The sequence below is a fragment of the Lepus europaeus genome, chromosome 1 (genome assembly GCF_033115175.1).
Source record: "Lepus europaeus isolate LE1 chromosome 1, mLepTim1.pri, whole genome shotgun sequence".
NCBI classification, from domain to species: Eukaryota; Metazoa; Chordata; class Mammalia; order Lagomorpha; family Leporidae; genus Lepus; species Lepus europaeus.
Window position 1 is genome coordinate 66086470 of NC_084827.1, and position 18530 is coordinate 66104999.

Here is an 18530-nt window from a genome sequence, read left to right on the forward strand (position 1 = left end):
ATCACCTGAGACATGAATGTGTTGCCCTGGACCTGCACACTGATTGTAGATGTACAGACAGAATTCTTCAAATAGCCTTTTATGGCCTTTATTCACATGTTACAGACCTGCTAAGAATCCTGAATAATGATGTCAAAATAGATTTGATATTAACTGCAGGGATCTAATTCAGATCACTTCTTGGATTGAATATATGTGCCTGAGGCTTTTCCTTTTTTTTTCTTCTTATTTTAATCTTTTACAACTCATTATATGCTATTTATATATTACAGCATTTAAATTACAATGTGTATGTGTTTGCCTACACAACAGAGAGAGAGAGATCGCCAGATCTACTAAGGCCCACACAGAGTTCCTGAAACCTGTGTCTTCAATATACCTGTTTATTTATGTAAATGTATATACAGCACCTAGTTGCTAGACACAGTACTGGATTCTGGAGATATAAATATACATACTTCTAGATCTCTGTCAAAGAATTCACATGGGGAAAAAATAATTCAGGGAAATGATATACTAGAAAAGAAATCAACAGTTTTAGCAAGTCAAAGAACCACCCTTCCTCCTATGTGGAGCTCATTGCCTAAAAACTACAATTTCAGCATCCAGACAGTTCTCTTCCCCTTTTCTAAATTTTCTGAATTTTTATTCTTAAGGCTACTTCATATGAGATCCCAGCAATAAAGCGAATCTTTTTATAAGTAGAATCAGTCAATGAGGATGTTCTTTTTTATTCTTGTCTAAAAACAGCCAGCCTTGGGGTGGGTGTTTAGCCTAGCAGTTAAGACTCTAGATCCATGTCTCCCATCAGGATGCCTGGGTTTGAGACCCACCTCCACTTCCTGCAATGACGACCAAAGTAAGCGAACTCTGCCACCCATGTGGGAGAACTGGATTGAGCTTCCGGCTCCCAGCTTTGACCTGGCTCAGCCCAGCTGTTGTGAGCATTTGGGGTATAAACCACCAAATGGAAGCTCTTTTCCTATCAGTGTCTGTCTGTCAATTTATCTGTTGGTATCTAGACCTGTTGGTGTCTCTCCAACTGCCCCCCTTCTCCCTGTCCCTCTTTTTCCCTGCATCTCCAAAAAATATAAACAAATAAATCAAATGAACCAGGTTTATAATGTATGAGATACCATCTTTCAGATTTTGATGGTCTTTCTTTTCCAGCAGCCACTACTTTCTTCTTAGAGATATGGTGTAGAACATTTCTTTGGAGGGAAAAAACCCAGAATGCTAGATTCTAGAATTTTCATCCTTCCTTAGAAACCAACTGTTTTATGTCAGTAGCATCTAACTGGTTAATAAACTATTTCAAACTTCAGGTCAAGACTCACTGGCTATGAAATCAATTTAGTACATCAAAACCAGTTTGTTTTCTAACAAAATAAACAGAATAGAAATTATTCAGGAGCATAACTGCGCCATGATGTAAAATATTTCTGAAGTTGGGGTAAGGTCTAAATAATGGGAAAGTCAGTGACTTCTTACATGTTGGTAATATAATACAATGCTATTATCTCATACACATTTTCCTAAATCCTTATGTCTGTTGAAAAGAACTATCAAATCTTTCACAAATAAGATCAAGTTTTAAAAAAGAGAAGGAGCTTTGCAAAGGGACCAAAACTATAAATACGCAAACTAGTAGTACACGTGGGAAGGGACAGCACTTAGTAGTTAAGATTGTGGGCTCTCAGGAATTAGACCAAGGGGTCAAATCCTTACTATCTACACAATCTAAACATTTCTGTGCCTCAGCTTCCTCATCTACAAAAATAAGTTGTCAAACAGATTCAGTGAGGGGCCGGCACTGTGGCGTACCAGGTAAAGCCGTGGCCTGCAGTGCTGGCATCCCATATGGGTGCAGGTTTGAGTCCCGGCTGCTCCACTCCCAATCCAGCTCTCTGCTATGGTGTAGGAAAGCAGCAGAAGATGTTCCAAGTCCTTGGGCCCCTGCACCCATGTGGGAGACCCAGAAGTGGCTCCTGGCTTCAGATTGGTACAGCTCCAGCCATTGTGGCCAACTGAGGAGTGAACCAGCACATGTTAGACCTCTCTCTCTCTCTCTTTCTGCCTCCCCTTTTCTCTCTGTGTAATCCTGACTTGCAAATAAATAAAAAAATCTTAAAAAAAAAAAAAGTTTCAATGAGCTAATATATAAGAAGTATTTAGCACAGTGTAAAAATACCTAGTTTGGCCTAGGGTATCCCATATTAGAGTGCTGGGGTTTGACACCTACCTCTGGCTCCTGACTAGAGCTAATGCAGAATTTGGGAGGCAGTGGTAGTGACTCAAGTAGTTGGGTCCGTAATGCCAAGGAGACAAGTTGGATTGAGATCCTGGCTCTTGTTTTCAGCCCTGACCCAGACCCAGCTGGTGGAGGCATTTGAGGAGTGATCTAGTGAATGGAAGTGGGTATGCACATGTGCACTCTCTTTTTTTTTTTTTTTTTTTTTTTTGAGGGGGGAATAACCCTAAATACTAGCCATTATTTTCATCATCATATTTTAGTAGGTTCTACTTTCTAAGTCTTCAAAATTGATTTTAAAGGGGGAAAAGCATGGAAATATGTATTGTTTTTATCACATTATTCTAGCAAGGGGCCAGCATCAGAGCGCAGCTGGTTAAGCTGCCGACTACAATGTCAACATCCTATATGGGCAGGTTCATGTCCCCAGCTAACGGCCTAATGAAAGCAACAGAAGATGGCCCAGGAATTCACACACTTTCCACCCACGTAGGAGACCTGAAAGAAGCTCCTGGCTTTGGCCTGGTCCAGCCCTGGCAGTTACAGCCACCTGGGGAGTGAACCAGCAGATAGGACAATCTCGATCTCGCTCTCTCTCTCTTTTACCTCCTTTTCTGCAACTCTTTCAAATAAATAAGCCTTTAAAAAAAATCTAGCAAAATCAGAATTAACAGAGTATGTATTATTAAAGCTTTAAATCAAGTAGTCATACATTAAATGATTGCATAAAGCTTCACTTTTTTCTTTCCTCCATCCCTTCCTACATTCAACAAATCTGAATGTCTCATAGCATGCCAGACAGAGAAAAACATGAAGATAACAGACAAACAAGATGAAGGTTCCTACTCTCATGGAGCGTCCATTCTAATAAATAAAGAAAAAATATATATATATATAGTATGTTGGGAAGTGGGAAGCAGGCATATGAAGAAGGCATGTGGGAATAGGGGTACAATTTAAAATAGGATAATCAGGAAAGGCAGGCCTGAGAAATTCATTTTTTAGAAGAAACTTGAAAGGAAGTGAGAGAGTGAGCCATGTGGACACTGATCTGCCTGCAATACTTGAGAAAAGGTGTTCAGGACAGAGGCAAGAGCAAACACAAAGACCGGAAGTCGGAGCATGTATGCCATGCCAGGCAGGAGAAAGGAAGCCAGTGAGCCCTGAGAAAAGGGAAAGGGGAGTGGTCTGAGATGATAACAGAGAGTAGGGTCCACTGATCCTTTGGCTTTGCTGGCCATGGTAAAAACTTAGCTTTTCCGAGTAAGACAAAAAGCCATTACAGGATTTTGAGCAAAGCAACAAGGTCATCTCCTTTATGATGTAAGTAGATGCATTTTTCAACTTGCAGCATTTTCTTTTCATATATTAGATATAAAAAATACAACACTACAAATTGGTAAGAAAAATACTTAAAACTTTAGCATCTAAATAAATAGTCTGAAAACTGTATTCAGAAAGAAATGAAATTAGTAATTGAACAAGAAAAAAATCCCAACCATATTATCACTAAAAAATAAAAATAAAACAAAGTACCATTTATCACCTATTGCTAAGAAGTTACTAGATGACTCCCCAAATCCTCTGTGTGAAACCTTTGGTTTCAAACCACTTGAATTTCAGAATAGTTGACATAGAGCTGATAATAACATTCTTGGTTGGCTCTAAGGCAAAGTTCTATATTCAACCTCATTGTTATTTAAAGCATCTTTAGAGAACCTGAAGAAGGCACACTGGAAACAGGATAAACAAAGGTTAAACAGCAAGTATGGCTGCCAAATGAGCCTTGAAAACTCTTGTTGTTTTAAGGATTTGGGATTTCAGGGTTGCACATGAGGAACTACTGACCTATACAACTCTTTTTGTAAACAATTATGCTAACACATATCAGAACCCATAAAAATAACCAAGTGGGGCTTGAGATGTGGCAGAGCCGGTAGTGTCACTGCCTGCAAGGCAAACATCCATAAAGGTGCTGATTTGTGACCCTGCTGCTCCACTTCCAATCCAGCTGCCTGCTAATGGCATTGGAAAGCAGGCCTGGGGGCATGGTGAGAGATCCTGCACCCACCTGGGAGACCTGAAGAAGCTGCTGGCCCCCAGCTTCAGCCTGGCTCAGCTCTAGCCTTTGGCCATCTGAGGAGTGAAAGAGCAAATGGAAGAACTCTGTCCCTCTCTTTCTCTCTCTCTTCTCCTAACTTTTTCAAATAATAAATCTTAAAAAAAAAAAAAAGCCAAATAAAAGTGAGTCACCAATTATGAGAATCAGCCAAGAGAATCTTTCCAAATCACAAAATCTTTCCCAATGAAGATGTCCCACTTCCCTAAATAGCCTCTTCAGTAAGTCAATGTAACTGACTATAATATGTACTGGGCTAGAAAAAGTAAGATAAATTGGCAATGTAAATAAGCCAACTATAGAGATTATATTACAATGCAAATAAAAGAATTTGAAAATTCTTGAAGTTTGTAATAGTTTGCTTCCATACAGTAAGAAACATTTTTAAAAGAAAGACAAAAAGAATATCAAAATACTTTGAAGTTTTTATTTCTTAAGTAATTTTAATCTTCTTGGAAAATTCCAATTTTATTTTATGGGAAGACAGAGAGACAATGTAAAATTCTGTTTCAATATGCATGTCAGATCATGCTTGCTACAGTGCAGCAGGAATTGAAAAAGATAAAACTAATTGCAGAAAGCACTTTAAGGAGACTACTGTAAAAGTACAGTTAAGACATGATAAACTTTTAAAAAGTGTGGGTTTTTTTGTTTTTTTTTTTTTCCCTTAAGATTAAGGCAGAGTGACAGAGGGAAAGACAAAGTGAGATCTTCCATCTGCCACTCCTCAAATGCCTGCAGCAGCCAGGTTAGGCCAGACTGAAGCCAGCAGCCAGGAATTCCGGTGGAGTCTCCCACAAGGGAGGGAGAGGCCCAAACACTTGGGCCATCATTTGCTGCCTTTCAGGCACATTAGCAGGAATCTGGATTGGAAGCAGAGTAGCCAGGACTGGAGCTGGCACTCCTTTATGGGAAACAGGCATCCCACAATGTGGCTTAACCCACCTGGCCACAATGCCTGCCCCAAGACAAGATAGTCTTGTAACAATTAACAAAGAAAATTTTAAATCATCCCAAATAATTTCTGAAGTGTTGCCCCACCTTCACATTGACAAACCAAAGCTCAAATACTGAAATGAGGGTAGAGAAGAAACTGAACAGTGGTGAGTGATACTCCAGACAGGCAATGAGAAGACGATATCCAGAGCTTACAGTAGCAGGCATCAGGCAATGGTCCAGGTAAGCAGGGCCTTGGTGTCAGAGAGGTCAGAGAAGCAGGTGGTATCCCAGTGATCAAGAAAAACACAACAGGAAAACATGGCAGCAAACAACATGTCTAATTTTGTGGCTCTTGATGTAAGACACAAAAGCAGACAGCAGAGAGAGCCAGCTACAAGGCTAAAGTTCAAGAATTCAAAAATAGGACATTATAGCACAGAAAACCAGGACAGCCAGCAGGAGGAGATACAGATTCTGAACTCAAGTAAACTCACTTCTAAAACCTAAATCTTGCCACTCCTCAGCTGTGAGCCTCAACTTCCTCATATTTTAAAAAGGGAATAGTACTACCTACTCACAGGGTGGCAGAGAGAATTAAATGAGACAGCATACATAAAAACACTCAGTTAGAGTCCAACAAATTAAATTAGTTTCAGCCCTTTCTTTTTTTCTCACATTTTTCCCTCTAAGCTACGGAAATGAAGGTGAAGTCTTTGGTCTGATCACAACTAGGCAGTAGAGGAACTGAGAAAGGCAGGCAGATCATTAATGCAAAATGCCTCATGGGAACACGAGTTCATAAAACGAAGTAAAAGCAAATGAGTTACACAAGTTAAAGGGTCTCAAAACTGAAGTATAGTGAAAGTTCAAATAATTAGAATTAGTTAGCTTAATAGTACAGCCGCAGTAGAATGTGACACTATTTTTAAAAAGAAACAAAGAAGAAAAGGGAGGGGAAATTCTATACACTGAAGTCAACTGATCTCTAAGGTACAGATTAAATAAAAATATTATAGTATAAAATATTAATACAGTAAGCTATCTTCTACATAGAAAGGTAGGGGTAAAATAGTAAACTGCATTTTATTTAGTTTTATGTGTGTAAATATTGTAGAAAATACAAAAAATAAAAGTGGTTACCTATAAAGAACAGGGAAGAGAAGGACACACAGGGACAGAGTAGTGTCGGGACTTCTCAATATATACTATCATATATTATATTGAAATTTAAAATCTATTTATTTTATTAGAAAGCCAGAAACAGGAACAGATAGAAAGAGATCACCCACCTGCTGGTTCCTTCCTCCAAATACAACAGCTGGGGATGGGTCCTGTCAAAGCCAGAAGCCTGGAATTCAATTCATTCTCCCTTGTGGGTGGCAGTGTCCCAATAACATGAGCCATCATCTGCTGGCTCCCACAGTGCACACTAGGAGGAAACTGGATTTGGAAGTGGAGCTGGGACCTGAACCAAGGCACCACAATATGGGACGTGGGCATCCCAAGTGGAATCTAACTGCTGTGAGTGCCAAACACTTGCTCCTTAATTTTTTTTAAAGATTTATTTATTTATTTGAAAAGCACAGTTACACAGAGAAAGAAGGAGAGGTAGACAGAGAGGTCTTCCATCCAATGTTTCACTCCCCAATTGACCACAATGGCTGGAGCTGCACCCATCCAAAGCCAGGAGCCAGGAGCTTCTTCTGGGTCTCCCATGTGAGTGCAGGGGTCCAAGGACTTGAGCAATCTTCTACTGCTTTCCCAGGACACAGCAGAGAGCTGGATGGAAAGTGGAGCAGCCGAGACTCGAACCGGTGCCCATATGGGATGCCAGCACTGCAGGCGGCCACTTTACCCACTGCACCACAGCATCAGCCCCACTCCTTAATTTTTAAATTTGAACAAAGTAGTCACATTATTAATTCAAAAAAGACAATAAAATTTAAATAACTTTTTAAAGATAATTGAGAAGTCTTGAGGGTTCTGGTAATATTTACCACTGTATTTATTAACTGTGACTTCTCTGTACATATTTTAGCTGTATAATCACACTAATACTATGATCTATACAGTGTACTAAATTTCTAACTCTATACAAAATTTCAAATTCCTCTGAAGAAAGAACAATAATCTCCTTGAGGATGAAGATCCTGTCTTATTCAATTCCGTATCCCCATTGCCAAGCAGAGGGCCTGGTACCTAACTCATGCTCAAAGAGTACATAAGACTGCATAAGACTGGTTCTGGATTGGTTAAATGTTTTCCTTCTGGTAATAATTTTTAATTTAATTGTTGGTGATTTGTCCATATACAATAATCTACTTAGAATCTGTGTTTTTATAAAAATGATTGAGAAAAGCTCTTACTTAACACTTTAATTATATAACAAAAAGGTATCATATAACTAATAATATAGTAATATTAACATTGACCCTGGGATGACTCCAAAGATCCAACATAAGATGGCAATCGTTTGAAATGGTGGCAGCCAGCTGTCCCAGATATCTATTAAAGTTCCCTCAGGGCATTTTTTGATAGCAGGTGTGGCTATATGGTTTTGCTTGTACATCTTTCAAATAACTACCATAGTCTCTTTCTCGTAATTCCAACAAATGTTAGAGCGCATGTAACCAATTAAAAAAAGGACATTTTTCCTGATGCTGTGCCTTATCTCTCTAGAACAGCTCAGAAAAGCTCTGCAGCACTTCAGCGGAGTTCCTGTATCACCACCTCTCTGCTCCACACCTACCCTGGAGAACCTGTAAGGTCTGAAATGAGACCTGGGACTTTATGTTTTTAATGAGCATCTCAATGATTCTGATAGAGGTGGTCTGTCTGGATTTACTTGAAAACCAACTAGCTAAGGTCATCAGTAACTTTCCAAGAGTCAAATTCAAAGCATTTTTGGTCTTCTCTCTCTCAGCAGCATTTGACACCTTAAAATTCCCTACTTCGTTGCCTGCTATGACACAAACCACTCTCCTCTCCACCCCGTGACTCAGGGTTCTTCACTGGCTATTTCACCTGAGAGTTCTTAGTAATTCAAAAATGGTGGTGGGGAGTTCCATCAGTAAAACCTCAGCCTAACTTAACACACATTCCACAAGCAGTGACCGTCATGCCCACTGTTTCAGCTAACACCCATACAACTTCAAATCCTGCCACTTGGGAATCACTTGGGGTTCCAAACTATTTTGATGCAGGTAGTCAGAGGTTATACAGTGTAGGAGAAAGAAGATGCTACTGTATCAGAAAAATCTGAACTCCAAAATATTTGCTCTGCTATTTACACAGCAACATGGCCAAAGACAAATACCTTCTTGAATTTCAGCTTTGTTCTCCTTTAAAACTGAGGATGACACAGTTTTAACAAATTTCATTCTGATTCAGTGGGGAAATCTCTTCCCTATAAGGACCTGACAGCATATCCTGAGGACCACATGTCATGTGGCTCAGAGGGGACAGGCAAGGAGATACCTAGTGTGGAGTCAGGAGACTGGGACATGCAGACACTGAGTATGTAAATAAATGAGAAAGGGGGAGCCAGTTTCTCCCTGCTGGAGAAAAATAAAAGGTTTATATATACAGAAAAGGAAAGAGCCGGAAAGAATCCTGAAGTGTTAGACTGGAATTGGTTGTATAAGTGTGAACTTTTAAAATATGTACAGAGTTAGGCACAGAAAATAGATTGAGCTGTGTATATACATTCAGATACTTCTGAGCCCCCCAGAAGTGATAACACTCCAGCAGAAATGACTATACTAGCCACCCCAATCCTGGTTCCTAAATATCATCTCCATTTTTAAAAGAAATCAAGATTTCCTGGATAAATGATTCTAGAACTGGGACAGGAATGTATAAAAGGAGCTCCAAACATTTAAGTACACCAAGGATGGGAACATGTCAAGAAGATACAGGAACCAATGTGCAGGGGTTCCATTAGACAAACCTGGACCAATCTGAGCACCAAAATAAAATTTAAAATTATAGTAAAAAAAAAAAACACACAGAAAAACCTATGAGTACATTGATATAAATATGTAAATAAATGGAGAACAAGGGGAAAATCTCCTTTCAGAATACTAATAAAGGTAGGTGACAACCTTCATAATGGCGGTTGATTCAGGCAGGATCCCCTGTAGACACAAGGATGTGTAGTCAGAGGTTTGATGAGGAATACTGGCAGTGCTGGGTATTTTCCCACCCAAGAGTTAGCAACTGGAGAAGGAAAAATGATGACTTTCCAGTAGAGAAAACCAGTAGACATGACTTTAACAAGGTGTTCAAGGTTACATCACCTGTGGTGGGACAAACTGTATGTCTCCCAGCAAAGCACTAAGAATAGCACAGCATCATTTCTATGCTATTTCTGCCAACAATGCATTCAGTCTGCATGTGAGCAACCCTCAGATGTATCTAAGTAAAAAAAGGGCTGCACTGTCAAGGTCATAAAAAACTGGAGAATACCGAGGAACTGTTCCAAATGGAAAAAGACTCAAGCGACAAGACAATTAAATGCAATGTATGATCCTGAACTGGATCCTGAACACAAGGAAAAAAGAGATACTGATTGGGCAGATGAAAAAATTTGAATGGCATCTAGGGATCTGAAGGAAGTGTTGTGTCAATGTTGAGTTCCTGACTTGGTGGTTATGTAGGAGCCTGTCCATGTTTTGCTAACTACACACTAGAATATCTAGGGGAAATGGGCACGATGTCTATATTTCGCTCTCAAATGGTTCAGAACAAGTCTAAAGAGATTAGAAATGGCACATTCCCCTGAAATGAATGATCAGAATGAGAGATGATTACATAGTTTCACTGAAACTTAAGAACATAATTAGATATAGCAGAGAGAGGGAAAGGGCCAAAGACAATGCCAAGGTTACCCCTGGGGACATGAAAGGGAGGGCCTTACTGAGGCCCCCACAGGGAGCCAGGCACACCAAGATGTTCCAGCTTATCTTGTGTATACACACAGAATACAAGTGTGTATATATATATATATATATATTTATATAGGTTACATTAATATAGGTAATATATTTAAAATTGGCTGAAAGGGGGCAAACATTTGGTGCAGCAGTTAAGACAACACTTGGGACACCATATTTCACACCAGGGTACCAAAATTCAAATCCTGGCTCCACTCCTGATTCCAGTGTCCTGCCAAATGTGCACCCTGGAAAGCAGCAGACAATGAATGGCTAAGTAGTACAATCCCTGACATCCATCCACGTGGGAGACCCAGACTGAGTTACCAGCTCCTGGCTTCAGCCTGGCCTAATACAGGCTGTTGTGGGCATTTGGAGAACAAACTAGCAAACTAGTGGACAGGAACTCTCTCTCTGCATTTTCTGTCTCTCTCTCTCTTTCGTTCCCCATTTCTTGCTTTCCCTTTCATGCTCTCTCCTTCTCCTCTCCTCCCTTCCTTCCTTCTCTCTCTCTCTCTCTCTCTCTCTCCCTCCCTCCCTCCCTCCCTCTCCTTCCTCCCTCCCTGTCTGCCTTTAAAATAAAAAGAAATTTGGTTGAGGAGCACTCTGGACCTCCTTGTACTTTTCTTAAGACTTTTCATTAGATCTGACATTATTTCAAAACATTAATTAAAGGCAATTCAGGGGAACTTATGACAACCTTGATGCCTGGCAAAATATGTGGTTCACTGAAGGTGCGCCATAAAAAATCACTTGGCTTTTCCTTTCCAAAGGGAAACTGCCAAAGAAGAAATCTTAGCATCATCAGTTCTTTTCCTCTTTCCCCTATATCCAAGCGGGCTCTCAGTTCTAGCCACCTAATCAGTTTCAGCTATAGACGCAATCTTATCTCTATTTCACATTTCCAGTTCTTATCTCTCACCTGGACCACTGCAACAGCACCCTGACTGACTTCATCCTTGCACCATCCTTACATTCTTGTATTTTTATCTAAAAGTCAGAAGTTACCTTTCAAAACCTACATTTAATCTTACCATTCCCTTATTCAAATACCTACAATTACTCCCTAATGTTAATACCAATTTCCCAAGAGGCAGCCTAAATGCATGTTCAGGGCAGTGGTAACATAACAGCACCAAAAAGCTGTTTCTCATATATCCTCACAGTCACACACACACACAAAAGAATGAAACAATAAGTATTAAGGGGTGGATGGAGGGGAAAACAAGGACCTTGATTTGACCTTCTTTATGTTTATTTTAGGATTTACTGGATGCCAAGGGTGAGTAGGTACCACAAACTCTTCAGTATATACAGCATCTAAAACAGTGCTTTTCTCAATCTTTTTCCCAACTTGGCACCAAGGAAAATGACAATTTTTTTAGCACAATGGAACAAACCAAAGAACTATTTAAAGCTAAAAGAAACCATCCTGGGTGCTCAGATATGCCTCACTGCACCAAACTGGCACACCAGTTGGGAAATTCTATTTTAAAAGCCTCAATATGATCCCACTCATTGCCCCAACACAAGCACCTTCACAGAGCTTCATCTTCCACTCGGCGCGCACACACACACAGGAGCAGACACCCACACCCACTCAGAGATAGATATATACAAAGACAACTTGCATTTCTCCAAACACACCACGCACCCTTTCATACTTCTGGCTTTTAGGACATGCTGTTCTCTCCACCAAGATCAATTCCACCTCATCCTTCAAGACCGGGCTCAAATGCCACTTCTCATTTCCCCCAGATCTTATTACACTCTGAATTCTAATTGTTTACTGACATATGTTACCAACCTAGAATTTTACCTCAAGGACAAGAATGTCTTATTTACCTTTATACCATTGTTCCCACTTTAATGGACATTCAAATGTTTAATTATCACACAAAGGAATGTTCATGTCCTTTCTCCATACACCAAAAATTTTAAATATATTACTTAAATCATATAATTATATCATCAGGTTTTCCAAAACAAGAGCATCTACTGTAGGTACTTTTGTAAAAGCCAGATTTGACACAGAAATTTTAATAACTCTGGAGCATTATCCTAGTCCTAAGGTTTTAGACTGAAAAATAAACCACCATCACCAAAGTTTAACAACAGGTAAATGACCTGAAGGCTTAAGCAATCAGTTAAATCATATTAATGAAGATGGGAATGGGAGAACAGAAAACATAATAATGACAGCTACCACTTATAGGCTGGTGCCGTGGCTTAACAGGCTAATCCTCCGCCTTGCGGCACCGGCACACCGGGTTCTAGTCCCCGTCAGGGCGCCGGATTCTATCCCGGTCGCCCCTCTTCCAGGCCAGCTCTCTGCTATGGCCCAGGAAGGCAGTGGAGGATGACCCAAGTGCTTGGGCCCTGCACCTGCATGGGAGATCAGGAGAAGCACCTGGCTCCTGGCTTCGGATCAGTGCGATGAGCCGGCCGCAGCGGCCATTGAAGGGTGAACCAACGGCAAAAAGGAAGACCTTTCTCTCTGTCTCTCTCTCTCACTATCCACTCTGCCTGTCAAAAAAAAAAAAAAAAACCTTAATAATGACAGCTACCACTTATCGATCAACTCTTCCATTTAAAACACAAAGCTAAAAGCTGTATATGTATCATCAGAATCCTCACAATTCAAAGCCAACAGGCTCAAGGGTGTGTGTGTGTGTGTGTTTATGTTTAAAATATGAACAACTGCCTGCAAGGAAACAAAAATATCTATTCAAGTGGTAATCAATGGTAAATGTTGTAATAGTATATATTATTTTTTAAAAATTAGCAAGTTTTTAAAACAGTATTGCTGAACAACACACTAAGCTAATTAAGTAAAATAAAACAGATGATGGCTTTGGTAGGTAAAATAAAAAGAAGAAACACATAAGTAGGATGTAATAAACCATATCCAAATAAGCATATGTTAACCTTAGGGCATTTATTACAGGATTCAAACCTTGATCGGTTGTGATTGGATTAAGCAATATTCTTTCAGAAAAACATGAATTCTGAGGAAGAGTTAAAGATGAGGCACATAGACTTGAGAGTTAGGTATGCATAAGAAACAAGGGCAGAGGAAAAAACCATGTTTTATTTTTAAGCAAGAATGAGAAACAAGGGTGATAAGATGAAATTGGTAGAAAGTCTTCAAGGCCAAACGGTTCAGTTTGGAATAGATTTGATAAGTGTTAGGGAACTGCTATGTTTTCTTAAAGTAGAAGGTGGCATGCAGAAATGAGGCCTTTAAAGATTCAAATACCATTTCAACATAATGTACTGCCTTGGATCAGAAACATTTTCACCAAACTATTGTAAGTGCTGGGGGGTGGGGGTGAGGTAGGGGAGTGGTTATCCTCCAACCTTTATGTGTGCTTCACACATATGCCTCAAATAGAGAAACTACCTAAACAGCAGTTCTTATATAAGGGGTGAGCATGCTGGGAAGAGGAGGCTCTATCAGATATAAGGGCTGTGACTACCAGATGCCACTGTACATTTTAATAAGAATACAGCACTTAAGAGCAAGAAGGGACCATCCAGATAATGTTTTAGTGACAACCCCTTCATTTTCACAAAAGGATTAAACAGAGGCTCAAGAAGTAAATAACTTGCTTAATGTCAAATATATAAACAAATAGAAGATTAAATACTCGACCTCAGATTTTCTAGGAAGTAAAATCTAAAGCTGTGTTGTTCAACAGTGTAGCTTACAGCCACATTTGGCTATCAATTTAAAGTCGATTAAAATTAAACACAATTTTAAAATATTTCAAGTGCTACACAGCCACACAGGGTTAATGGCTACCCAAACAGTTCAGAAAAAAAAAAATCTTTCAGTCACATTTATCAATTATACCTCAATAAAGAAGGGATGGGAAAAAGTACTTCCATCATTGCAGTGTTTAGCTGGATAGCGCGGATCCAAAGAACAAGCTTTGGAATCACTCAGAGCTGGTCTGAATTCCACTTCCTAGGAATATGACCCTGGACAAGTTATTTAATATCCCTTAGCTTCTATTTCCAGGAGAAAGGAGGCAGGCAGGGAATTAATAATACCTACCTCACAAAGTATACTTGATGATTAAACGGGATAACATGAAAAGCCCCTTGTAGGCTGTCTGGCACTTAACAGACAATAAATACTAATGTTCTTCCCTTCTCAATCCTTTTTTCTTTCTACTACTCTGTATAGCTTCCTGGTTAAAACATCCAAACACGATAATCCACCTAAATTAATATCTTCCCCTCAAGACAGTCCACAGTATCTGATTTTCATTGTTTCCTTTACTAATTTCTTCAAATAGTCACACCTTCTTCCAGGGTTTCTACTAAGAACAATGAAATGAAATGAATATGAGGAAAAGTGCGGCTAATGAAATCAAAGAGAATGTAATAAATTTCTCCTCCTCTCTTCCCCCATCCCAATTATATTTTACTATGCTGACTTACGCAAATGAAATGAAATAAATTATGCTTTTCCCAGATTGTACTTCCACACCAGTAGAGAATTCTACCGTACTTCCACATTATAGTCCTTCTCACCATCTGCACTGATTGAATATAGATGAAGAAATAACACCTTCCTCCAACAGTACTTTCCTGGCAAACAATAAAAAGGATTTCCAGAAAGCTAAACCCATTTACAAGGCTTCATAGCTTACTTTAGTAAACTGGCAGATGTAACAAATCTGGACAACAGCACATTAAAAAAAAAAAATCTCATAACATGCAGTAACCCAGAAAAATAAAATTCATCTCAAGTTTGTAGGCAATGCATTTCTATCAATAACTAAATTCTGTGGAGGAGAACCAATTCATATTTGGCTGCACTGACTGCCCTAATAACTAGGAATTCAAGGAGAACTTTTAATCATCTGCCTTTAAACACCCACCAAACAAGAGTTCTACATACTTTGGAGAAGTCTTCTTGTAGTTTAAAAGTGATCACATTAACTGACTTTCAGAGAGGAAAAGCAAGTATTCTCAGTTACAGTGTCTCCTTGAAATTACCTGGTGGTCTCTCACTTTGTTCCTTAAAGAATTCATTCATTCAAAAACAAGACCACTGATTTCCCCTTAGGGAGCTCAGAGGAAGTCCTCAACACTACACAGATAACAATGCACATTGTACTGTCACTTTACAATTCAAATTATGTTTAATAGACAAAAGTAAAGTATTTTAGACATACATACCTCAGTTAATAAGTTTGTGGAGTCATAAAAGTCACTAAGTTTAAAAAAAGTTTTTATTATTACCCCACATAATTTGTTACCCCACTTTATACAATACAAAAAAAGTTTGCCATCTATGCCTGTGCCAAAGAAATCCAATTTGTGAGATTTTGTAATTTTTTAAAAGTCTCTCAGTGATAATAAAGTGTACATTGGTCACAGCAGAATAGTTCAAATGAATTTTCCTGAGGCTGCATCTAAGTACATCCGACCTAGAAAGTATTTTTAGCAAGTGTGTTCAATCAATGCTGGTTTTATGCCTAGCTTAAATTAGAAATTGGGTGTCACAAATTTAAAGTAACAATGTTACTAGGGATCTTTTTATATTCAATTAGAATGGGGGGATACAAGTTTGACACAATTCAACACCCACAGCCCTAAAGCTGTTAGAAATAAAGCTGTTAGTAATAAAAATCATATCCTCTTCCATTACTACTTTTGAAGAACCTGTGATTTTCTAACTTAATGAACTTTAACCCACTCAACATTAAGAAACATTGCACAATAGAGATATCTCCTTGTGTTTAAAGATCTCTTGGCCAAATGTTCAAAATAGATTAGCTAACTCACAAATATTCCCACATACAAAAACGACGTTTCTCTCAAAAATCATTCAAGATCATATAATGGAATCTCGTGCATGTTTCAATGCAGAACTAACAAAGAATATAAAAATGGCTTTTGTGGTAACTGGAGCATAAATTTATTCTGACAAAAAAATGGTGGTAGTCACAAAATAATTGCACTCTTTCTTATGAATTAGTAAAGAAGTTCTGTTCAACGCACAAATTTGGCTTACAACAGTTTTTTAAAAAAAGTTGAATTTATTTCATCAAATTCAAGCTCAAACTGCTGTATCTAACTGTATTCCATCAAGCACACTCTGAGCTCGGAATAATCTTGCTTTTAGGTCATCTCCTCCTCCCTTAAAAGATGAAAGATAATTTTTTCCACTATCACGTTAAGGTTCAGAAAACCAGGATTTTAAAATGCCCTGGCTTTTACTGTCTTCTTTCTATTCAGATCGTCTTTCACAAATCAGATACACTGGCTTTTTGGATTTCTGCATAAACATGTTTTAAATGTGACCTATGAGTTGTACTGGGTCGACGGGGCCCAAGATCTGGTTCCATAAACTTAGTGTTAACAAAGTCTCTTATTCGAAAAGCAGCTGGTGGACCACAGATAGGTACCTGGCAGGTTCTGCTGCAAGCGCTTTGAAAAATCCTACAGACCGTCCTTGCAAACACTGATGTCACTCCACGGTGCACGCCCCTACAGAAAGTCTCCCATCCTAAGTTTCGCAGAAGCATCCAGACATATACCTGTGCAACCGTGAACTGTTCCGTTTGAAGGAAACCCTGGGAAACGCATCCATACAACACAACTTTTTCAGGGGACCTCCTACAGATTCCTGAACACCGGTATATACTGGCAGAAGCGCTAAGAGGCTTAAAACTTCACACAGGGAAGCACGGTCTGCTCATGCAGCTTGCAAGAAGCGCTCACATTAGCCAATTAAAAAAAAAAAAAAATTCTACCAGCAATGGGAAACTCAGAAGATTCTAAAGCCTCACCTAGAGTTTAGGTACAGAACATTCCATCTCCGCCCCATCCCGTCCCTTGCCCCCGGAGCTCACCCATTTACACAGATTCCAACTCGATTGCCGCGGCAGCTGCAAGAGCAGAGGTCCCAGGAAGGGGGAAAGCGTCATTTTCTCCCCCGCTCCCTTTTAAACCAACCTGGTGCCTCAGCCTGCCCTACCTGGCTCGCCTCCCACGAGCCACACTCGCCCCAGGTAACAGCCTGGCGTGCAGCGCGCAGGGCCGGGAGGCCGGAGGGGACCCGGGAGCCTCTTACCTTCGTATCCCAGCCGCGTCCTCTCGGCTGCAGGAGAAAAGCCCCGAGGCCCGGGCGCGCCCCAGGGAAGCGCGTCCGCCGCGCCGCTCCGCTCCGGGGGGCTCCCTCAGCGCCCCCCGAGCAGCCGCCGCCGCAGCGGCCGCGCCACGGCCCCGAGCCGCCAGCACCACCTCATACTGCGGGGCTGCCGCGGGGAGGCGGCCGGGAGGCGGGCAGCCGGCGTCCGCTCCCACCTCCCTGCGGGGATGAGCTAATCCACACACCCCCAAAAGTGCCGGGGGGAGGGGAGCCCGGAGCGGGGGGCCTGGCCCCAAACCGCCCACCCTTTCGGCCGGAGCCAAGTCTCTTCCCTCCCGGGCTCAGGCCCGATTCCAGCCCCTGTAGACCCAGGAGTCCCAGGAGAACAATGTGGGGGAGCCGCGAGGAGCGGAAAAGCGCGCAACGCGGCGCGAGCAGGCGGGTAATCCTGAGCAGCGTTTGTGTGTGAGAGTGCAGGAGGCGCTCAGTCAACCCCCTCCTTCTCCACCTCTTCCTCCTCCTCCTCCTCCTCCTCCGTCTCCTCCTCCTCCCTCAAGCACACCCCGTCTCCTAGGCCGCAGCATAGCAACCGAACATGGCGGCTGCGCAGGCGCGGCCAGTCAGCGGCCAGGAGCGGCGGCGGCGGCCACAGGAGGCGGTCTCGCGAGAGATGAGGCCACGCCCCTTCCCCCCATCCAGCGCCGGGGCGGAGCGGTTGCACCAGCCCAAGCGCGGAGGGACACGCAGGTGCGCGGGCACCCGGGCTGGATGGCGGAGGTGGAGCGCTGTGACCGCGCCGCCGCGCCCTGATTGGCTGCGTGGACGGTGACCCCACCCCACCCCCGCTGGATCTACTGACCTAAGGGACCCGCAGAGGGGCCGGGCGTCTAAGTGTTCAGAGCGAGAACTCCGCTGCCCGCGCCGGGTGGTGTGGCGGTCCGCGCTGCTAGACGCTGTAGGTGTCTGGGTGCCAGTTGTGCACTTTGTCCTAAAGCAAAGCCCGAGCCGACGACGTTCCTTCACACAACAGGCGTGTGGGGGCCCTCTGTGCGCTTTAAAAAATTGCATTAATCCATTCTAATAAACACGTGCCGGGTGTTTTGAGGCCAGGGCTTTCAGCTGGGTGCATTCTGATGTTTTATTAAAGATGCAAACTTCTGGTGATGAGGCAGATGC

General features: G+C 41.4%; 1 protein-coding gene across 2 annotated transcripts in view; it reads right to left on the reverse strand.

Moving 5' to 3' along the window:
* Positions 1-17411, reverse strand: part of PTPN4 (protein tyrosine phosphatase non-receptor type 4) — a 193787-nt gene extending 176376 nt beyond the window's left edge. Inside the window, exon 1 of one of the 2 annotated variants that reach the window (XM_062184543.1) lies at positions 17337-17411. The gene's annotated coding sequence lies outside the window, so the exon portion shown is untranslated. The remainder of the gene's footprint in view (positions 1-17336) is intronic. The other variant, XM_062184597.1, reaches the window with a different exon arrangement.
* Between the last annotated feature and the right edge of the window lie 1119 nt (positions 17412-18530).